This window comes from Lactuca virosa, chromosome 8 (assembly GCF_052849685.1).
Source record: "Lactuca virosa cultivar CGN04683 chromosome 8, Lactuca_virosa_CGN04683_v6, whole genome shotgun sequence".
In the NCBI taxonomy this organism is placed as follows: domain Eukaryota; kingdom Viridiplantae; phylum Streptophyta; class Magnoliopsida; order Asterales; family Asteraceae; genus Lactuca; species Lactuca virosa.
In genome coordinates this window covers 183,539,396-183,564,314 of record NC_136433.1, presented here as the reverse complement: position 1 = coordinate 183,564,314, position 24,919 = coordinate 183,539,396, and the positions used below count along the sequence as shown (strand labels likewise).

Sequence of the window (24,919 nt, the reverse complement as noted above, 5' to 3'; positions counted from 1 at the left end):
TTGTAGTCGTCGTTTCCGTCCAAATTGTTTGGTTTTGATTGCTTTCGTGCAGATTGTTTGATTTTGGATGCTTTCGTACACGTTGCTTGGTTCTACTGCTTCTCTTAACGATTGTTTGGTATTGTTGTTTTGATGAAGATTAATGTTCACTGCTACTGGAATGCATATTATTTGGTTGCTTGCAAATATGAATGTTTTCTAAGGCACACTCGGCTTCTCGTTTTCGTTTCTTTGAAGACAACCTCTCAATGCTTGTTTCAACCACATTGTGAGTTTTTGGGGGATATTAGCATAGTATGTTAATTTGACTAGTTTTATATTAGGCATTATGTTTAGCCTATTAGCTAGGTTAACCCTGGATAGTTTTCCTATTTATAGTCTTATTTACCTTTGTATTACACAGTGTTCCATCCACAATGTAACCCTAGCCATTTTCTTCCTATATTATTATTAGTTATTTGTAGATTCTTATTACTTCTCGTAATCCCCCCTCATAGATAATATATTTTTATATGTTTATTTTGGAATAACATGATGGAGCATATGATATCATCACGATCAGTAAATGACTATTTTCATAGTATGAGACGCAAACTAGCATAACAAACGTACTGATATATATTAAAGATATTAATAACACTTAACAAACAGAGGACGTTCCATAATTATATAACTTCAACATGTTCTCTATTCCTTATTTCATAGTAAAGCCTTCAAGTTTATTTGTTCTTTTACACACTCCAACCTTCAATTCGACATCATAACCTCAAAGGGTTATACGTTCCTTATTTCATAGTACACCTTTTAATGGTTAGTTGATCCTTATCTTACTGTACTGCTTTCAAATAGACACCAATGCTATGATATAATAGCCAGCAAGACCATAAAATCCGACAAAAGAAGCAACATCCCATGGTACCGTGAAAGGCAGCCCTCTTACATTACCAAAAGGTCCATGAGTTTTCTTGTTTGTCATGAATGATATTGAGGATATTATAGTCAAGCCAGCATCAGTTCCCCTTGATAACGCAATTGTTCCACTAATGGCAATTATTTCCTCGTCCCTTTCAAATATTACCTGAACATGAAAGATAAATTGAACATACCACACATAACTAAGAATATTACATCTAAAAGAGACACAAAATGATATTTTGGAATTTATAATTTCTTATTCTTCACTTTTGTTACCAGAACTTCTTCATGCTAATTACTTTTTATCACTAATTAACTTTCTTTGATCACCTTACGAACAAGGTGGTGAAATGTTATGATTTTTATATAAACAATGTTCTTTTTTTTTTTTTTTTTGTATCACATGGGTCGTGAGAAACAATGTATTTCCATTAATCATAATAAAAAAAAATATTGAAGATTAATTATTTTTGAATTGTTTACCTCAGAAACTGTCTCTCCACCATTCCAACCACCAAACTTTTCCGTAGTTTTTGTTAAGCCTCGACATTGTGTGGTGAACATGAGAGAATATATGAGATCACCATCATCAATGGTTATCTTCTTCAAATGATGATTTCCCTCAAGTTGGAAAGACCAAACATTTTGTGGACCTGCAGGTTGAGTTTTTCCCCATGTTCCAACCCGTAAGATTTCCTCACAAGCTTTTAGATAGACACCAATGCCATCAATATAATAGCCAGCAAGGCCATAAAACCCAACCAATGAGCCTTTGTCCCATGGTAAATAAAAAACATTTTCAGTTGCATGACCAAAAGGTCCATGTGTCCTCTTGTTTGTCTTCAAAGATAGTGAAGAAATTACTGGATTACCACCTCGATTACCAATGGTTCCACCAATCCCAACTATTTCCACATCACTGTCAAAGTGTACCTGATTTAGCCACAAAGAATATTGATTAATAAAAAAATTACATATTGATTAGTGACTTAAGAAATCAACTCACCTCTGAAACCGTGTCTCCACCATTCCAACCACCAAACTTGTTGGAATTGTGCAAAACACCTCCACATTTAGTTGTGAACATGAGAGAGTATATTAGTTCACCATGGTCAATGGTTATCTTCACCAGTTTATGATCTTTCTCAAGTGCAAAAGACCACTCATTCTGAGGACCTCCACTTTGTTTTCCCCATTTTCCTACTCGAATATATCCTGCTGCTTTGCTAGTTTTTGCCCCACCCATGAGAGAAACTGTAAGTATATATGTGAAATGCAATAAGGAACAAGCTCTTCCCAACATTTCTGTCAAATAAATGACCAATGGCACCTTAAATACATGTTAGCCATAATTATTTTGAATCATTAATTAAGATGGAAATCGAAAAACATAAAGCAACCATGTTTTCGTTAAGTCTCATTGTTTAAATAAATAAATGATTTATATCAAACTCTTTTTTGTTAAGTATCTCTTTAAATTGGAATTCTTGGCGTATTTTTCCTCTGGCTATTTTTTAGTCCTCTGTTTTGTTGTCTGTTTGTTGGATGTGTTTGTAAAACTCTTTTTTGTTCCTCTTTGCCTGTAGCCGCTTGCTAAAGGTTTTAATAACTTTTTGCAGTTAAAAAAAAAGTATATTTAAGGTAAAAGAGATTTGAGCCAATAATAAAATAGTCAAACTGGTTTATAGTGAAAATACAACGGTGTAGTAAAAAAAAAAACACTTACCTTTTACACTATCGAACAGCTAGATCCTCACTTTATGAATTAATCAAAGCAATCGACAACTTTACCAATGGATTGGAGAAACTGCGAGTAAATGATCCAATCAGTCTAAATACATACGACGAACTGCATGCAATTTATCAGTTGTGGCAATGTCGATCATTGGAGCAATGGATTCGGGCAAAGACCGATGATGGGGATTGGAGAAACTGCGAGTAAATGATCCAATCAGTCTAAATACATACGACGAACTGTATTTTCAGTGGGAGTCATGTTGATTTTGATCTTGCAAGAGTCTACTGACAATTATCCTTTTAGTTATCACTAGCATGTGACCTGAGATTGATGACATGTTGTGTTTTAATTGACATATTCATATTTTTGTGCACTTCCAGTTGAGTTAGCAATGCTTATGAGTTCTATTTTCTTCATTTAACTGCAAAAGAAAAGCGTGTTGGTCACTGAAAGTACACTGATCAATATGGATTAACTACTAACAAGATGGAAGAACTAATAGCTCTTTGAGCTGCCATAAGGCAAGAAATTTAAAATAGCGAACTTCAATCCATGAAGGAAAACTTAATTTGAACTTGGTTGTCCTAAATTTTGTCTTACTATAGTGGAAAAAGTTTCACTTTAATTCGTGAAAATGATTATGAGGTAATACTTTCGTTGATGGATTTTAAAGATCTGATCAATATGGATATTGGTTGTGTTAATTGCATTCTCAAATTCGCAATATGATTACAACTTCCCTCTTCATATTTCGCATTATGTTAAATGGAAACATACAAAGGGTGTGTGTAAGATTTGAACGGAGAGTAAAACTTTGTTCGATAGCATTTGTTATGGTATGCTTTACGTACAGGGGTACTATATATGTGTGATGACATTGGTGTGATTCGTTGTGGTACATTTTACCTACAGGATTAATATATCGATACTCCCTTTCTTTGAACCAAACTCTATTTAATTACATTTATGTGATTTGCTGTGGAGTCGTCTGTCGGTGTGAGATGACGACCACTGACAAAACTAGTCATGTGGAATACGCCATCAAACTTACATTCAGTAAGTGTTAATGAACTGTGTGTTTATTCGCTGCACTCCATCCCCCTCATGGTTACCTTTATTAAGTAACGCCTAATGCCAAGGACACCCTGAAGCAGTATAATCAACTTGTTTCCTATAGTGATCCATCAAGATAGATATAATAAGATCACTATATTAGGATTAGTATGTAAGGATCGACCGGATGTGTAATTCAGGAAAATGTCTTATAAGTTATTTATGTTGTGTTTATTGGATGATTGTTGCTTTTGTAGGTTTATTAATTATGGATTTTAATAATAATAAACATTGTAGGATTGAAAACCCTATGTATCACACCAGGTTTACACATGTGAAGTGGAGTTTTGGCTTAAGTAATCCAATAACATACTCGATACTACTAGTGTGTTATTAAGGGACATCAAAAACTTAGTTCGACTCTCAAAAAGACTATGTTTGTTCCTATAAGTGGTATATTGTATCTAGTTATGCTTGTTATGTTGATGAGTAATTTGTATTATGGTAGGAATGGTTTAGAAAATCATGATAAGGCTACTAAGAATATAGGAGAAGCAATTCTCTGATATAACCCAATTATGGGTATCTAATTCATTTAAGCTATTGATCCCACATTTTTCACTTCCAACATATACATATTAAATCAATAGCATCATAATTTAGTTTATTCATACCTATTAATAACATTACATTTTCAACTTATTGAATAAGTTTATTTAATTGAAAGCACAATTCATTTCTTCTTCAAGAATTTTATAGGAGTAAACATCATGATATGAACAAGATCCTGACCCTTACATCACAATTCTCATTCAATAGTCTTGTGTAGGTTTCAAATACTTCTTTGATCATATTTAAGTTTTAGGACTGATGAAAGTGATTAAGATGAGGCTTGAGTGTTGAAGTTACCCTCATTTGCAACAATTGTTGTTTAACGAACTCGGTTTGCTACAATAACCGATTCATGATCAGAATTGTTTATCCAACATGGAATTGACTAAGTCCTCACATACAAGTTCTTTCTTTGAGTAAGTTGTTCAAGAGTGACTTGATCTTGTTGATGGGTGTTATGGTGAAACAGGGAAGAATCGAACGTCGTAATACTATGCACGTCATGTTGGTAGCTAAGCATATTGCTTATAAAAGTGTTGGGTTAAATGTTCATCCCTTATGTTTGGTAGATTTAAAAGTTCATTGTCGTTAGATGTAATTTGTTGTGATGATTTGGTAACTTTATCTACGGTTGTTTTGGTAAAAAATTAACAAACTAATTTCATAACAAAATTAGTAAGTGTGTTGTGATATTTGAAATAAGATATGTGATAGTAAAGTCCGTAAGATCTTGAAATATAGTGAATATCCTGATTGTGCCCAAGATCCTCGGTAAAAAATAATTAAGTTCAGAGAAATGTTTAATAGAAGTATGTTACTTCGTAATGAAATTAAGTGCATTTGGGAAAAAATAGTGTTAAAGTGATTCAATTAATGAATTAGTGTAATAAAGCTTGAGATACTAAAAAAGATACCAGGATACCACAAAGTATCTTGATAATTTTGATAATGAATACATGTTAACAATCAAGTAAATAATGAAATAAGTGGATGTTGATTAAACAACAATAAGTAAATGAAAATAAGTGCATGAACACAATGAAATACTAGGAAAGCCCTTAATCCTTTTGGATTTCTTGTATAAAACCTTGGGAGGTAATGAAGTCACCTTCCTTAGAACTTATATTAAATCGAAATAAAATTACAAGTGCTAACTGATCTTGGAAATGATGTAAAATTTCTCAAGTGTCGAGAGAATCATAAAGAAGGTAATAGTTAGAGTGTATGTATGTGTGTGTGTGTGTGAATGTCGATCAACTAGTCTATATATTAATGCCCTTTGAGAGAATTAAATGTAATTTTATAATTCTTTGGTATATATCAAGCCTTTACTACAAGTAGACATGTGTTTTTTGATATTTGTATGTACAATATTTACATTAAATATCCAACGAAACCTACTTTAAATTTGTAATGCAGTTTCTTTAATTTGGAATGGTATAAATTTATTCAATATAAAATGTACATAACAACAAATGTTTTTTCTTTCATGTAGTAGTATAGACATATATAAAATTCAACCAAAAAACAAAATATATATATATATATATATATATATATATATATATATATATATATATATATATATATATATATATATATATATATATTATAATTTCAAAAATAGATAATTCAAAACATAGCTTACTAATTCCAATGATCATAATAACAATTTCTCCATTTGCATTCTAGTATTTACTATTTAAATTACATAAATAGGAAAATTAAGCATACAACATCCCAAAAAAAGAAACAAACCAAACACACAATCATGAACTTTATAATTCCAACTTGGCCACCTTTAGCTCGAGGGCCATTACCATGTTCATTAGTACCTTGAATAACAACTTGAGGTGGGACTTTATTTTCATGAAAATTGACACGAGATTTAGGGAGCCATCTAAAATGACATGTTCACCATTGGCTTGAGCACTCAATTCGTACATCTTCTCTCTATACCACTTATTCGAGAGTTGTGGGTCAATCCAATGAAAAAACCTAAAATTTATGTCTTCATCATTGTAGTTTGTGCAACCAATGAACCTCCGACTAGGATTCTTTCGTGTCCATGTCATCCACATTCCAACTGAATCTCCACAACTGCACAGTCTCACGTTACTAATTGAAGAAGACAACCTCGATTTGCCTTGATTTCTCTTCTTCTGTTTGTGGGTTTGCGAATATAGGTTTTGGAAGGCTCGTTTTATGCAAATAAATTCCATAATATGGAATTATAATGTAAAATACTTTACAAGAAATTATTTCCTAACAAATTATCTAGGCTTTTTTTACCATAGAAAACAAGAAACAAAAATAAAATTTTGTAGCACAAGTCCCTAGGTAAATAGCAATGAATGCTACTTCCATAGCAAAGTAGCTATGAAATTTTTTCCGCTGAAAAATTCCATTGCAGATTAACCACGATATTCAGTAGCATAATTACAAAGGAAAGTATTTTCGTAAAAATGTTTGTTGCAAATTTGCTACGAATGGTTTTTCCATAGAAATATTGGTAGGAATATGCCAATAGATTTCGAGTCAGTAACAGTTTCCCTAGCAATTCCCATGTTCGCTACCGAAAATTAATTCCACAGAAAATATGGTACCAAATTAGCTATGGAACGACATTCCGTAGCACGATCCGTTGCAGAATAACAACGAAAACTCGTTCCATAGCAACCTTTTGTCCATTTCATATTTTTCTTATAGTGTTCCTACACAAGATATCACAACAAACACGATGGCAGTCCAAGATATTGATTAAATCCAAGATCTTGGGCTTGACCGAGATGTTAGTACAAGTATAAGATATTGAAATAATAAATTGAAAATTCTACCCATAACAATTGTCCCCATAAATCCTCAATCTAGGAATCTAGTTATTCTAGATTTCTAGTTTGAGGGTGATTTATGTTGATATGATGTGGCCCATTTTTCTAGGGTCTATCTTGTCCATCGATTATAATGGGAAGTTTGAATTTAAAATGGCTAAGATTCGCGTATGAAAACCCTCTTCTAAACCTAAAGAGAACTCATTCAAACTTTACTCAACTTATAATCTTCAAGGTTTTCCTCCTTCTGTTTTAGGTAAACGTTTTCCTCCTTTCATTCGTTTTATTCTCACATTATATTTTTATCATGGGTAAGAAAAATATTCTGGCTAGTGCTAGATCAGAGAAACCCATCTTCAAGGATTTCATAGATTAAGGGATATTAACTGCTAATGAGAGTGAAATTAGTAGTTTATCGAATTTCGTTGTCAACTCACTTCAATCATCAAGCAAATTTCCACAAGGTACTATCTTTAGGGTTCATCGGTCAACTTTGAGGGCAGACTATCTCTCTTCTTCTTGGGTTTGTTTCTATGAGTTTCCTTTTACCACTGGTCTTTCATTCCATTTTTCCTTCATTGATTTCAAAAAATTTCCAAGTCATGAAAGATGCTAACGCCTAAGTCATGTCAGTCGCTTGGCGCATTTTTGTTCTGGATTCATCATCTCATTGAATTCGTAGGTTTAGATGTTGGGTTTTCTTAAATAGAAAGTGTATGTAATCTCCAATCTTTTGGTTATTATCGTGTGGTTCTCAAATTGAATACTAGTAAATCTTATATAGTTTTAAAAATTTATCATACAAATCAAGATTGGAAAGGGAGATACTTTTTTATTAAGACAGTTCTCTTATCTAAGACCTTCCTTCCCACGATTGGCAGACCGTGGGTGGGTTTTTGTATTTTGAGTGTCTCTACCTTGTATTTTCCTTTAACGCTAATCTTGACCTTCTATTCTTGGAGAGTTTCAAGGATTGACGATCTTTGTCCTTCCGAAGAGGACCGAAGCAAAGATCCAAGAGTTTTTGAAGCTTCCAACAGAAAAAAGAAGTTTTGGCGTAGTAGTTGGTTATCTTTCTTAGTATCTCAGTTCATCTATGGTAGTAAAAGATTCATAACCAATCATTTCTATAGGTAGACCCTATTTTCATTTTTATCTTAACAATCTTTCTATAGGTTGATTAACACCTTTCTATTTAGGCCTAAGATTGACTAGATCAGGTATCCATCTTTGCTCTTAGTTCGATGTTGAAGATTTTTGTCTTTGGATTCTGTTGTGAAAGTATAAAAGCCTTCCACTATAGGTGTGAGAAAAATGAAGTCCAAGCAAAAGAGTCCCGAGCCAAAGAAGAGAAAGACTTCTCTTGAGATGGGTCAGAAGGTATTTGATGGTAATTGTGTACCTGGTTTGGCTTACCAGACCGATATCGACCGAATCACAATAGATCGGTGTATAAGTGACAAAAAGCGCATATGTTCAAAATAATCGACCCACAAGGAAACGTCAATATGCGATGAGCAAAAGTTTCCCACAAAGGTATATCTCAGGAGTTATTTATAAGTAAAGATCTTAGCAATAGTAAAATACCAAACAATACAAACCACATAGCTATCTTTGCCCGGGTAATGCAAGCTACCAAGTGAAACCTCACATCAAGGAATCTTGAGATTCCTATAAAAACCTTCGAAGACACACTAATAAGGTAACATATTGTGACAACCATCAATTTCCAGTCAAGTCAAAGTCAAATAAAGTCAACAAGTCAAACCGGTCAACTCAACTAACCCTTGTATATTAGGGATTACATTATGTTACAATTGTACAACTTACTATTTTTTAATAAAGAGTTATCTCTTGGAAAATTCATATGTTCAGAATTCTTAAACCCTAATCAAGGTAAGTGATGGAACTACTCGATAAAACACTGATACATACCCTTCGGGGGTGTATAACACTCATAACAAGTCATAACGGGGTTTACGAACCTTGCATTACAAGGCAAAACACTAATAAAAGTCACAAACGAAGTCTCTCTCAAACCTCTCTCGCTCTATCTCTCTCTATCTCAAATCTCTCCCAAATCTCTCCAAGTATGTGAAATCTCTCCCAAATCTCTCTCAAAATCTCTTCTAACTTTTTATAATCATTTGGGGCATCCCGACACTTAACTTGGTGAAAAACCGCTCAAAACGGGAAGTTTATATGAAAAACAGCCTTAAAGGACCGAAACCTCTCTATTAGAACCGAACCCTCTTAGAGCCGAAGCTCTAAGGACCGAACCCGAAGGTCCCTTAAGGAACCGAAGCTATAGAACCGAAACTGCAGGGACCGAAACCGAAGCCTCCCTTTCGCTCCATTTCGCCTTCGGGTCAAGTCACTTCGGACCGAACCCACTTTCGGCCTATTTCTCCTTCGGGCTATTTCAGGTCATCTCGCCTTCGGTCCATGGCAGTAGGGACCGAACCTCGGTCCTATCCGAGCAACTTCGCAGGAAGGCCCATTTCACCCGGTTTTCGACCACGACTCCATTTTAAGCCCTTTTTTCATTATTTTAACGTGGGATTTTCACCCAAACTCATATTTTGACATATAAGACCCTATATATTCATAATTTAAACACATTTTTAGGGAAATATTTATTTAGGAATAAAATCTAGTGGGTATGGCTTAGACGTGTTGACTTTACCTTTGAGTCATGACACAAGCAACCCTCTACACCCACTCCAAGACCATACTCAGTCACTATTCACCCATACCTAGTCAACTATTTGTCCTTTCACCCTCTTTCTCCAGCTCATAAACTTGATTAAAGGCTGGAAGTTATTATCTCTGCTCCCACTTTATTTACTCTTTCTCAAAGAAGAACAAACACACTTCTCTCATTTTCTCTCTCTCTCAAACTCGAGACTCCAAGGCTGTGATTGAGCTTCTCCTTCACTTTTGGGTAAGTAAATTTCATCCCTCACTTGATTATCTTACACCTCTTCACTCAAGTCATGGATTTCTCACACAAATATCGTCATATTTGTTGCTAGATCTTCAAATCTTCAAGTATCTCCCAAGTGTTCTTGACTTGGAAACCTCTCTTCTTCCACCTTCATCTCAGGTAATAACTCAAGGTGAGTTCATACCCCCACATTTTCATGTTTTCTTCAAGTTTTAGGGGGAGAATACAAGTTAAAATACCAAAAACTCAACTAAATTCAAACATCAGCTTTCAACAGGAAATTTTAGTTCCATTCACGGACTGTTTTGACCATCTTAAACTTAGTATCTTTCAAAACTGTTTAATATGAAAATAGTTCAGGTTCATACATTTAAAATGACTACTTGAAAATCTCCATACGATGTTTCTACAATTTATGGTGATTTTTACAAAACTGCCTATCATTTCAGAAACGAATTCAGATCAGTCTGTGAATATGAACATTTTTACACAAGTTAGACACTTATAAAAATCATAATAAAATTTATGAACAAACTAGACACATTTTATAAACCCTCAGAGTTTACGGAATCAGTTTTCAACTTCTTATGATTTTTCTATGATTTTTCTAAAACAGTGTAGAAAAGTTAAAAACTAGTTAACAACTTACAACTTTCATAACACTTTGTAACATGTTGAGCAAAGTGTAATCTTTGATGACTTCATATTTTGCATGTGTTTTTCTGTTGTGATATGTTTGTATAATAGAAATATTCTCTGAAATAAAAGAGTTATTTGTAATTACAAATAATGCAAGATGAAATATAATAAGTATAGTTATGCATTGGTTAAACTATTTCATAGACATGAAGAGTCTTACCATAATACAAACGGATTTTTAATTACTACATGATAAACTATAATAGGTATATTCTATGAATTTCACATCACTAATTTAGTACACAAAAGGGAGATTACACTTCCACCACGGAAAAGGTTTTATATTCAAACTATATGTAAACTAGTTAACGTAAGTTGTGAGACAATTCTTTCATCATACTCTTAGAGTACGGGTTCAAATTCCTGTATGTTATAACCAGAGTCTCTTGTAGGGAGAGCGTGATAATTGTATATAGATCTATATTAGGATTGACACCCCACACCTCGCTGCTAGCTACATCCGGACCTGCAGGTCTACGGGTGACAAGAGTCATAGGATCTTGACGTCTGAAAAACGTTGTTGCAGGTTATTTCTCGTTATAGTATGGTTATAACGACTCACATAGGGAGTTAAACAAGTTTACAGGGAAAATTCTACTTTGAAAGGGGTTTTATCTATTTAAAACTACAAACATGTTATAAGTATAAAACACACTCATACTCTCGGTCTTGGGATTTAGGACTACATGACTGTTATAAGGAAAATATTGGATTTTCTTTGGAAACACATTTCTATTAAAACTACGTTTCATCTAGAATTGTTAGACTTCAGCTATAATTGCTAAGTGTACATGTTAGAGTTATATATGAATTTAGTCGCAATCGACTTAGAATTGGTGGGTCCGCCTTACTTCCTGTTCCTTGTTTGGTTGTGGACCTAGGGCAGACCCATTATATTCAACGGTTTATTTAATTTAAATTTTATATAACTTATATACACTGGGTGATTATAGAAGGAATCTACGGGTATTTCTAGGGTACATTGTTGCATAACATAGGAGCTTTCTTTTCACACTTAATAAAGAAAATATTGAATGTTCTCGAATCATACTCTGTTGCTTTTACAAGGAAAACGGCTTCTTTCTCAAATAAAACTCTTATGAACTCACCAACTTAATTGTTGACACTTTTCAAAACTACTTGTATTCTCAGGAAATCAACAACATTTTGAGGATGGGACGTTAAATCGTCAAACAGTTCATTTTGTCATCATAATGTAACTGATTTTGAAACCTGTAAACACATTCTATGGTGTAACTTTTTCAATTATATTTATGATGGTTGTATTTACTTTGAGTACTATTATACTCGTTGTTGTGATACTATACATGAAGTCCTCCACCCCCGGACGTTTCCGCCATCCTTGGTTTGGGGGTGTGACACATCTTTTGGAATGAAACAATAATTTTTTTTCTGCAGCCCCAATCGACATCTAACTTAGGCATCAGAGATCAATATCGGGGTCTATTCCTGGATATGGCTTTCTATCTTAGCCTTTTGTCTTCCTTTTGTAGCATGTATTCCCGGGTACTCATTAGAAGAGGTTACCAACAACCAGATACCAAGTTTCTGGAAGATCATGTAGCAACATTGGCACCATCCGTATCATTAAATTGAGATATTCATTAACTAAAGCAACATGGTAAATATCAACAAAATTGTCACTCATTACCGTAAACCAAGACAACAAATCCCGCCAGGCAAGGAAGGAAATGATGCAACGGTCTTATACAAAATGTTCAAAACACAGCGAAGCTAGGAAACTCAGATAAAGCGTGATGAGCCAATTCTAATACACGAGCATATTCACTACATATACTTTCATCAAATATACTACGACATCATAAGTTCGACAAAAATAATTCATGAACACTATTTCTTTAGATTACCAAAGGCAATGAAAAAGAAAATCAAGCAACCTGATTCGCATTTAAAAAGCTTTATCGGGCATTCAGTATGTCCTCTAGGAATATCATCATTTCCTTTAACATTACAAGATTAAAAAACACAAGCCAAAAATACACAAATATTGAATATTACAATAATGTAATCTCCATAAAAAAATCTGAAGCGGTCACATCAACAATACATGGTTTGATTATATTTCGGGCCCAATAGGATATGGGAAAATCCATAGTGAATTATTGGTCACAACAACATCAACATTTATAGCAGAAAAAAGGAACTTGATAAGGGAAAATCCACAAAAAACTGAAGACGAGCCATGAATGGTTATAATAAACGATACATACCCAGAGTAAGGAATCTGCATCAGACCTACACTACTAAAGACGCTAAAAGAAGAATTGACAAGTCTATCGAGAGAATACACCGATGAATTTGCTTCATGACCAGTCGCCATGGTTAGAGTGCTAAGTAAAGTAATAAAACACAAGCTAAATGATAAGTCAGTAGTGAAACCGGTTCAACAAAAAAGAGAGGTCAATATTAACCAGCCAAACTGGATAAGATGTAACTTACGCATTGCGCTTCTAATCTGCAACTTCAAATAATGAGTCAGAATATGAAGCACTCATATTAGGATTTCAACTAGCAATTAATATAAGATGCGAGCATATAAGCTCTTTCATAGGTTCCGTGATAGTAGCAAACTGAAAAAATGGTTTGTATAAAGTTAAGGGTAGAAACCTTGAAGTCTTTGATTTTAATTTCACTAATCTTTTGATGATGGATCCATATGATTGAATAGTATTTATCAACATTGTTTCTAGAGATTCTGTGAAGTATGAGCCTATCTTTCTGGTTTTGCAAAGAATGATAAGAGGATACATTCAAGAAATTCCAAAGATGGATATAGAGATCTCAAAGGTGTTGAACCAGAAACCAATTCTGAAACCACTCCGATTACCAGAAGGACTTGAAAGTCTTAAGGTTGGAATTACTCAGAAATGGACATCCAGAGTGGTTTATAAAATATATGAGAATGGAGTGATGTGAAATTGGATGATGTATTTATGGGACAAACACTTGTATCCAACATCATCTCTAACCAATGTTCTATTGCTAGCTGATGCAAGTTGAATACTTTAAGTGATGTGAAGTGCTTTTCTGATATGATAAGATGGTAGGTGATGGTTCATTTGGTTTTGTTGAAGATAATTCCTAAAGTGTTTGATGTGAAGAAGCGAAGAAAACATTTGAAACTTGACACAAAGGGGGGGGGGATTGTAGGTTTCATATTTTATGTTTTGTCAACTTCCATACGCGAACGTGTTTGCAGTTTTGTTTATATTGTTATAAAGTCTTCACTTTCGTATGCAAGATGAGATGTTAGCATTTCACATATTTCTTTGTGTTTAGGTTTAAAGCTTTTTTGTTTACTTAGGCGTTACCTTTCTAACTCTCCTCTGGACTTATATATAGGAGAGTTAGTTAGTAGAGAGAGTACATTTTGTTGAATAGTTCCCTACGTCTTCTACCGAACTATTCATTTACTCTCTAATGAAATTGTGATTTATTTACATTCTTGTGTTCTTAATATTTTATATCATCATGATGGTCTCAGATTAGAATCTATTTTTTCCAATTGTTCTATGAACCAGTTGAGAACACTAGCAATTTCAAGTAATCGAAGCGTCGAGTAACTTGGAATTTTCTTGCTCGCCTGATTATTCTTTGCCTTAATGGAAAGACTGGGGAAACTGACCAACTCACCAGTTCTTGGCTTCAGATCTTATGGCGTATCATTACTAAAAGACCCTTCAATTTTGCAATGTGCATTTGAAATAATTTCAAGGACTACATCCCCACGAAGAAGATGGAGATTCATCATGCAATATTATGGGCTCTTTGTCTTGAATCACTCTAGAATGCCTCTAAAATTTTTCTTGATGAATCTCTAGAGATGTTCGAGACATGACATATGAAAATATTTCCTATTCACTGATCAAACTAACATTGATTCCAAAAAACGAATACCTATTTCTATCTTATGTTTAATTCCAAGAGATTTAGAGGTTCTTTCCGAACATATAAAGGATACAGATGATCCAGAACTGGAACATCCTACCCCTCCTCGCCAAGAACCTTATAGAAGACCCCCCAGACTAAAGTTAGTAACACTCATCCAAAGGGAAAGCATATTGCAAAGAAGAAGAAGAAGAATGATGAAAAGAATAAAAAGGAATCAATAGTTCCCTCACCTAGACCCAAAAGACGTATCCTAATACACACCATGGACTTTCAATTGTCTGGCTGATAAAAGACCCTTCATCGGATGAGAGGAACCTAAATCCATCCATTCACTTTCTTGAGAATGGGTTGTCTCCAAAGTAAAAGGGGTTAAGTTTACTTCCATAGCTACTCCCTCTCAAAAGGGTGTTGGAATCAGTTCGTCCACTCATCCCAATCTGGACACCCTTCTACGTAAATTTTTCTTGATCCTATAAGAGTATATCTTATTCATTTTTGTACATAATACATGTCTAAACCCTCTGCTTTGGACACAACTTATGATGCCAGAACTATGGATATATCCATAGGAAACCGTTCCAAGAATAATCTAAAAACCATCATGCGAGTGTGGCTAGATAGTACTTCGATATACATCTTTTCCTGAACTAAATTTTAATGAATATATGGTATGCATGTATGTGTTTGTGTTACAAACTAATAGAATCTCTTATACAAAAAATTTCTCTTGATCTATCCAAGAATATCAAATCACCAGATCAATCTATTTCCTCTAATTGAACAAAAGCTATTGCCTCAAAGACTCGAGAGGAAAAGAAAAAAAAGAACAAGAAACCACTGGAAATGTTCAAAGAGCAGCCAAATAGAAAATAAAGATGAAGAAGGGGATGGATAAACTGCACTCTAGAAGAAGGCTCTCCACGGTCTTATGGATAAAAAAGAAAGACAAAGAAAAGAACTATAGGCTACTGAAAAATGAGCTGAAAAAGAAAAAATTAAAGTAGTAGAAGAAAACGCAAGAATCTAAGTTGGGACAGACGGACTTCTCTAGAAGAAAATTAAAGAAGAAGCCCAAAAGTCTACTCCCAATACTTCAACTACAATCAAATCATCCTTAAAAACCCTGATAGGTACCCAAACAAGTTCTAAGAATGATGATATTGGTAATGATTTTGAGGAATACGTCTCCGAATCCTTCGGAATCCCGTGTAACATATTCATAAAGCATCGCTTAACTCACCAAACAGCTATATCTTAAAAGCCTCCTACAGAACCAGACGAATCTTCATCAAACTCAACAACTAGAGTATCGACGGAGCACATGGAAACTGCTAGTTCTGGACCATCATCAAATTCTTTGAAGCTTCTTAAAGCCATGATTGACCACATTCTTCAGCAGATGGTAAAGCTTGATCCTATTGAAGCTAAACCAATCTCCTTTGAAGAAATTGAACCAGGTCTTTAGAAGGTTCTTTCTCCTCCGCCTCTCTAGAAAAAATCTGATTAAAGAAGTTCTGTCACAACCAGGAAATTCTATGCTTTTCTAAATATTAACAAGGACAAAATCGTAAACAAAATCTGGAAGCATGCATGATGTTTATTCAATGACAACAAAATGACATCAAAAACTCTATACAAACACTTCAAATGGTCAACGAAAGATTGGAAACCCTGAAAATCCCGGTTTAAGTCCATTATGGACTAGGATGTCCTTATTGGGCCTAATGGACCAATAAGTTTCCAATTTGACTATTTTGGGCTTAGAACCCTTAAATGGGCTCTAATTGGACCCACTTTCATGAAACTTAACATTTTGGGCCATAATGGATCCAAAATGAATTGGTTTACCTTAATGGGACTTATTGGGCCATAATTGATTCAATTAGCTTTCATGGACCATAAACCCATTCTTTTATACAATTGGGCCGTGAACCATCCAAAGAAGTCCAATGGGCCGAAAAGTAATTATGGGCCTATGAAATTCAGACAAAGTTATGAATGGCCCAAGAAAACCCATTCTTCCCTTTTAAATCCCAACAAAATCGGCCCATATACATATATATACACACATTCATACATATATACAAATACATATATATATATATATATATATATATATATATATATATATATATATATATATATATATATATATATATATATATATATATATATATATATATATATATATATATATATATGCAAATAAAAAAAAGGGAAATGAAGTGAATTATGTGCATGAGACACCTCACTATTGCATGGAGGGTATCCATGCACATCACCTCACCCTCTCTCTTTCCCCACTCTCTTCTTATCTTCGGCCGAGAAGATAGAAAACACACACACATTCAAAAATTTCTCTGTCAAACACTCACAACAACAACTCATCCTTTCTCTCAAAAAAATTCGAGATCTTGGGCATTTTCAAGAAGGCTCTTCCATCAAAAGCATCATCTTTGGTAAGTTGTTGCTTAAATCCATGGCTTAGCTTCTTGATAACTTTAAAAATTTCCTCTTAACTCATGCAAAATTCGTGATCTTGCTTCTTAGAACCCATCTAAGCCAAAGACCTCTCAAGGAGCTTGTTAGGGCCAAAAACAACACCATCTTCTTCCATTATTCTTCAAAACCGAGAACAACAAGCAAATATGAGTTCATACCCCCTTGTTTTCGGTTTTACTTGTTTTTGGGGGGAGAATACAAGTGTTGTGTGTTGATCTATGTGTGTTTGCATGTTATATGTGATTTCTTTGGTTTGTATTGTGAAAATGTGATATTATTTGTTATATCTCGAGATCTATGGCTAAAGTGTGAAGGATACATAAACAAAAACATAATAAGCAACATACTTCAAAGATCTAAGAGTCTTTATGTTCATGAAGTGAAAAACAAGGCCAAAGATTTTCATAAGTGTCATTTTTGCAAAATAATAAAGATTTGGTTAAAAGATGACATTTTCGGTTTTTACAAAGATAATATGGTATATATCTATATAAAATATGATTTTTATGGAAATAATGTTTCTCAAGGGACCAAAAACATAAATTTTTGCTTATTGGGCTTATATTTGGGCCCCAACTGTTTTTGGGCCCAAATTTGAGAAAACGATGAAACTTGGGGCTGAAATTGTAATTTTATCAAAGTATAAATCAAAAACGTGAATAAATTAAATTCAGGGGTTGAAAATGACCTTTTTTGCTAAATTGGACTAATAATGCAAAGTTTTTAGATTTTGGGCCAAAAGTGTAAATCTTACGGCAAATGGGCCAAAAACGTAAATTTTTAGCAAATAAGGGCTGAAAATGTCAAAAGTTGTATTTTGGGCTGAATTTATAATTTAAGATTTTATTTGGGCCGAAAATGCCAAGTTAAATAATCTAATGGACTAAAATGTCATTTTTTATCAAAAAGGACTAAAAGTGTCATTTTGCACCACTAAGGGCTGAAAATGTAAATTTTGTATGAAAAATGGACTGAAATAGTCAAATAAACATTTTCGGCCAAATATGTAAATTTTCTAAACAATTTGATCAAAGATATAAATTTTTACAACATGAAGGCTTTAAAATGGTATTTTTATAAAAACTAAGAATATCGTTACAAACCAGCATTGAATATTTTAACGTCGAAAGTAAACACTAAGTGTAAACCAAATCCCATACTACAACTTATAACGACAAATAGATAAACGATTCATTGGTTGGGCCCAATATTTCCTATTCATGCTTATTGGGCCTTCGTGACCCAATTATATGATTGTTGGGCCCAATATAATCAAAACATGTTTATTGGGCCTTGGTGACCCAATTACATGCCCAATGGGCCTTCATCAGCTTAAACATGCTATTGGGCCTTAGTGGCCCATTTGCATTGCTAATATGGCCCTAAACTTTTATCACATGCTCAATGGGCTATAACGTGTCCGTAGCATACTCGACAGCCTATAATAACATACATGATTAGTTGGCCACCGTTGTCCTCTTTCATGTCTGTTAGGCTTACTTCATATTCACGTAAACATCATTCGGGTTGTAAAACAAGGTTATTCAATTTCATTGGGATTTAGTGAGAAATAACGGGTGGCACCAATAAGTGTCGGTCGTAGCCCGTAGTTATAATCAGAGTCTCCTGGAGGGAGAGCGAGAGTTTGTGTATAAATCTATACGGGGGTGACTCCCCCATACCTGAGCTGTTCACTACAGTTAGACTCGGCCAGTCTAGGGTGACAAAATCTTGATCAAAACCGGCGTTTGGAAAAAATGCCAAGACAGGCGAATTAGTCACTGTTATGCATGGTTATAACGACTCACATAGAGATCCATTGCCATCTAAGTACTCATGGGAAATCATATTCATACACTGTGACGATGCAAAGTGATTTATACAATTATACAAAACTATCATGCTATTTAAATTGGAAAACATCGGGTTTTCTGGGGAACGACATTATTCACTTCTACATACAACAACTACAATACAAGGAACAATTATGAAAGGCATTCACTTTTACATGTTTTGAAATCACATACATATACACTTATGGGATCATCACATCTTTTTCGTAAACAGTTTTGTTACAGAAAATATCGGATTTTCTGGGTTTTACAAACAATACGAACTATTTTTATATCAAACATGCTTATGAACTCACCAACATTATATATGTTGACCATTTTCAAAATAACTTGTATTCTCAGGTAACCGTTAGAATGAAGAATCATCAAGCGTGTTTCTGAAATTTCTTTTGTGCAATGTCAATCGTTAAACAATTTATGTTCTGTGATGTTGTAATATAAACAATGTACTTGATATGAACAAGGTCAGTTGTAATGTATTAATGCATGGCGATGTTTATGTTATGATTCATGTATATTCATTGTGATGATATTTCAATTTAAGTCACACGAGCCCTCGGACCTTTCCGCCGTCTGGTTCGGGGGTGTGACAAGTCCCAAGAACTTGAAACTTCGGTTTTACCATCCATCACCCAAATCTTCAAAGACTTAGCTAATCGTAAGGAATTTGTCAGGAAGAAACATGGGTTATTCTTTACTGATCTAAGGAAGAAACATGGTGAAGTGGTTGAATATCTTCATCAAAACTTGCTCTAATATCGAAACAGCAACCTAGTAATTACAAGTGTCTGCATGAATCTATCAGATAATTTTATTAAGATGACTAAGTGGCCCCGAGAAGAAACAAAGAATATGAGTGAATACATTAAGAAAGTTGGTGAAGTTCTTGAAACTACGAAATTTTATATATGTGTGGACTCACTTTCAATTTTTGTAACTTAGTCTTTTATGAAGGTATTTGAGAAGCTCGATGATCTGTCCTTGGAGTTAATGAATATGGCTCGACATTCTTATAATAAAGGGGGGGGGGGGGGAGAGAAGGAGCAGAAGAGAAGGAAGAGAGTGAAAAATCACCTCAAAAAGAGACTACACAAGAGGATATAAAGGCTGATGAAAAGACGACAAGTCATTAGAAGCCAAGTCCTCCTAAGTCTCCTCTGAAGACAAGTCCTTAGAAGCGAAGTCCTCCCAAGTACACAGTCTTAGAAGTTCACCGTGTGATCTATGTAAAAAGAAGATCTTTAAAGAAGAAGAAAGTTTTCCTCCCATAAAGACTACAATAAAAGAGCAAGTCTCTTAAGGCACTCTAAAGCAATGTACCTTAGAGCAAGAACAAAAAGATCACCTGGGGTCCCTTCATCTTCAGCAGCAGTAGAGTCAAGAAAAAGTGTTGCTTCTCATCCAATCTCTCCACATCCCAGTGAAGAAGATGAAGTTGAGGTTGAGGACCCTCACTTTCTCACATCGAAGAATATCATCAGAATACTTGAAGACAAAGACATTGTTCCATATGAAACATGTGATGCTCCTTCAAGTTAAGAGTTCGAATAGGACCTTCCCATCTCTGCCATTGGACAATACTTTCCAATTTCCACTCCTCCCGAAGTTATAAAGACTCTAAGTGATCCTTTTAATGAAGAAATAAAAAGATTGAGTGATTTCTAATAAAGGTATAAACAGAAGATCTACGGTTGCGGATGGTATAGAAAACAATAATCAAAGTGAAAGGCTCCTGGTCTCGCTCATTCAGAGGTACATCATATTATGCCTTTTATTGGCATAGGATGGATGAGCATGATCATTACCTCACCGAAGTAGATTTTCCCACTGTGTCACACACCCAACCGACAACGAAATCACTGTGGTGTGCGACGTCATTGAATATCACGATCAAAGCGTATATGAACAGTACATAGAAACATAAAGTATCAAGATTGATGAATCAAAGAATCGAGTAATGAATTAATCAGAGTATGAATTCAAGTAAGAAAATGAGATTTGAACACAGGATGTAAATATGATCTCCTTATGCTCTATTACGCTTTTGAATTCTTTACAGAGTACAAATAGACAAGTCTGTAAAAGTTCTTATCTAACTCTAGTAAATAACCCTATTTATAGGGAACTGTAAGCGTACAAAAAATATACTAAGGCATTGACTCTAACGCTTCGAATAAAAGTGCCCTAGTAAAATACATTACAAAAATGTTCGAAGAGTACAAAACATACTTCGACTAATTACAACAATTCGACCCTTACAATCTCCCCCTTTGTAATCATAGTCGAAGTCTTCAATTTGTAAGAAGTGTGATGGAATACAACAATACCCTTCGAATCTCTGTATACCAGGAGATAATCTTCTTCAACTCTTTCTTGTCTCCTTCATTGTTCTTCTTGCAATGATTCATACGAACAATTAAGTTCGTATATTGAGACGTTGAGTACCTCTCCACTTCACTTTCCTGGAATAAAAACCTTTTAGCTTTGCCAGCTTTGTCTTTTCCTGCGAAGACCATTCCAAAAGGCTTTAGGCAAATTTCACCATCAGCATACTTCTTCAATTCTGCCTGAGTCTTCGAAGGAGCCATCGGAGCTTTTATTTCCATTCCCTTGGCAGTAGCTAACTCCACATCTGTTAGTGCCAAGCACTCTTAATAGTTTTCGATAAAAAACTTGATGTGAGCAACTCCAAGCTTGAATTCATCCGGTTCAGTGTTTTGAAGAAATGAAAATGATTTGTCTTTTAAAATCAATGCAACTTGTATGAGATCATACAAGTTCATCAATGGAAAATCAGCAATCGTAAATTCACAAATCTTTCCATTTGCTCTGGCAACCACATACTTAACATTTTGGACTGTGTTTTCGAAAATCACATCCTTTTTCACACTGATCACTTTCTTGATTTTAACCAATGACCATACTTCCTCAGAGGCTTTTCCAAGAACAGCATGAAAACGAATTTTCATGTATGTACCTTCATCCTTTTCTTTAAAATTCCCTTCTGCTTTGAACTGAGGCATAATAAACATCATTTCGTTTATCGGAAAATCCAGCTGGCTTGCATCAGTATTTGTGACCAAATAACTCTGCTTTGGTTTCTTCTCGAATGTATACATGTGATTAAAAGCAACCTTGGCCTCAATTGTTTCGTAATTATAGTGTTTGGTTGGATCACCTTTATCCATTCCCTTCGGATCACTAGCACGCTGAGTCATAATGCTTTGAATAATCCTCAGTTTTTCAATTTCAGCTTCTGCTGTAGCCTTCTTTTCTTCTTTCGATTTTTCCACAAGAATTGATTTCCCTTTATCTTTCAAGGCTGGATTATCAATTGTCTCTTTTGGATTCGAAACACTCCCACCAGTCTCCGAAGATTTACCAATCACAATTCCTTTTGAAATTGGTCTTGCAGTTGGCATTGTTGTTACGACTGTTGAAGTCACCTGTTCAGCAGAAACAATTACTGATTTTGTTGTAGGGATTTTCGAAGAAAAGACTTTTCCCACAACTTTCGCATCTTCTTCACTAGTCTTTCTTTCTCCCCCTTGCACCCCTGTGAAAACAGGTGGGGCATATGTTGTTGGAAGAAGGCTTGATATGCGAAAGAAAGGAGCAAGTTGCTTGTTGAGAATGGCTTCGAATTGGATAAACTTCTGAGATAAAAATTCAGTAATCAATGGTGAAGAAACCGGCCTATCAGAAATATCTTTTAACTCCTTAAGTAAAGTAATCACTTCCTTAAAGCTTGCACTTTCGGATGTTGAAAGTTGAGTTATTTGAGGACTCAAACTTTCATATAGCTTAACAAATTTGGTGACTGCATCACAAATTATATCAACCTTTTGATTCAAGGATGCATCATCTTGTTGAACTGTGGCAGTTTCTTTTTGCATATCTTCACGGAGTTCGTGAATTTGCAAATTTACATCCTCTCGTATTTTCTTCACATCTTGAATGAAAAGAACATGTCGTTCCTTTGCAACATTCTTCAATTCTTTTAGATCACCAGCAAACTTCGAACTTTGAGAATTGATTCGAATTTCATTATTTTGATCATTATGATCAATCTTCTCCAAAACTCGAGATTCAGAATCTTTAAGCATCCCCGATACTTTACTGATGATTATGGATTCAAACACCTTTAGTAACGAATCAACTTCAAGACTTGAAAAAGACGAAGCACCCCCTATATCGGCTTGAGATTGAATTACTGAATTCAACTTTTAATTCAGAATTTTAAACTGCTTCATGGTCATCAACATGTGATCTGGAAACTGTTCTTCTTCTTCATGAAATTCCAATTCATCAAACATACCACCAAACCCCTCATTATCAGTCTCTGTCTCCATTACAATGGTTTCTTGAACAGGTGAAGTTGGTTTGGGTGGTTCGGTAGATTGAGAAGAAAAAATAGAAGTGAATGGTTGATTGATAATGTGTTCGAATGTAGGTGAATCGGTGGTTGATGTAATGGGGATAGTGGATGGTGATACATAAACAATATTTTCGAAAGGAGCAGAAGTAACGTGACCTTGAGCTTCATGTTTCGAACCTCCTTCACCCATATGGACATTTACATCCGTATCAGATACGTGTGCAGGGATGCCTGAAGTTCGAACCGCCTCAGAAATTGATTTGGCAATCGAATCTTCAGGTGGTTTAACGACTGTCTTCTCAGGAGTGGAACTTTCTGTGAAATGAGTGAACTCTAGGGTTTCTGGAATTCTTTCATCATCATCTTTTGTTGACTCAGTAGAAATCACGAGTTTTCGAGTCTTCTTCTTCTTCTTCTTTGACAAACGTTTGGCCATATCCTCAGCCCTTCGTTTCTTGGATACCGGAGAAACAGGTGCTGGCACTTCTCGAATTAACACACCTTGATGAGTGATTTGAGGTTTTCGAACCACTTTGTGTGTAGGAGACTTGCTTTTATGGGTGGACTTCATTTTGATTCTACGAAACATTCCATTCTTCGAAGGAATGATTATATTCTCTTGTGTTTCTTCAAGAATGGACTCAATCACTTGAGTCTCAGCAACAGATACTTCAACAGTTTCAGGCTTCTTCTTTGGAGATTTCGAAGATTTCAAATTCTGGGTTTGCTTTTCAGACGAAACAGGTTCAGACTTCTTTGATCGTTTAGACTTCTTTTCTTCCCTTGGCAACAAAATCCCAGTCTGAACAGAAGAATCAATTGTTTGCAAATATGCTACCAAAACTGAATTCGTAGGATCAACTCTTTTGAGCATCGCATCTTGAATACGAGCAACAATCGGAAAATCATCAGCACTATCTATAACTTCCTTCGGATAGTGGTATGATTGAAAAACAACTTTTTCTTCATCATTTGGTACCAAAATCCCTTCCTTATTATAAAAATATTGCAAAATAAGGCTCCAGTATCTTGCACACGAAATACCATGAATAGCATTCGTATGTTCTACACTTTTTTGGAATTCCTTCCATAATTGTGTAGAATAGTCCACTTGAAGATCGTAATATATGCTAGCAACCATGACAATAACCTCCATTCTTCCTTTGTCTAGACCAACTGTTCTCCCAGTTAAACATCGTAGAAAAATACCAAATAAGAAATTCCATAGTCGTGGAAGACCAGATTTCTTAAAATCACTAATCTTTGACAATGGTGGCTGATATCCCATCTCATTAAACATGTAGACGATTTGAGGGAATGTGAAATCAACATATGGATGCGAATTCGGAATATTAAGAATTTGGCAAAAGAGTTTCTTGGATATCCTGACCTTTTTGTCGTTTACCAGATGAAAAGTAATCGTATCAGATGCTTTGTTGTAAGTCACAGTTGAGCCTG

The 24,919-nt window shown here is 34.7% G+C and overlaps 1 pseudogene across 1 annotated transcript; it reads right to left on the bottom strand.

Moving 5' to 3' along the window:
* Positions 1–594: 594 nt before the first annotated feature.
* On the bottom strand, positions 595–2,788 carry LOC145132978 (mannose/glucose-specific lectin-like; annotated as a pseudogene). The gene is made up of 4 exons (XR_013718317.1): positions 2,642–2,788; positions 1,922–2,169; positions 1,399–1,848; positions 595–1,078 (listed from the first exon to the last, which is right to left on the bottom strand). The product of XR_013718317.1 is annotated as a mannose/glucose-specific lectin-like (transcript).
* Between the last annotated feature and the right edge of the window lie 22,131 nt (positions 2,789–24,919).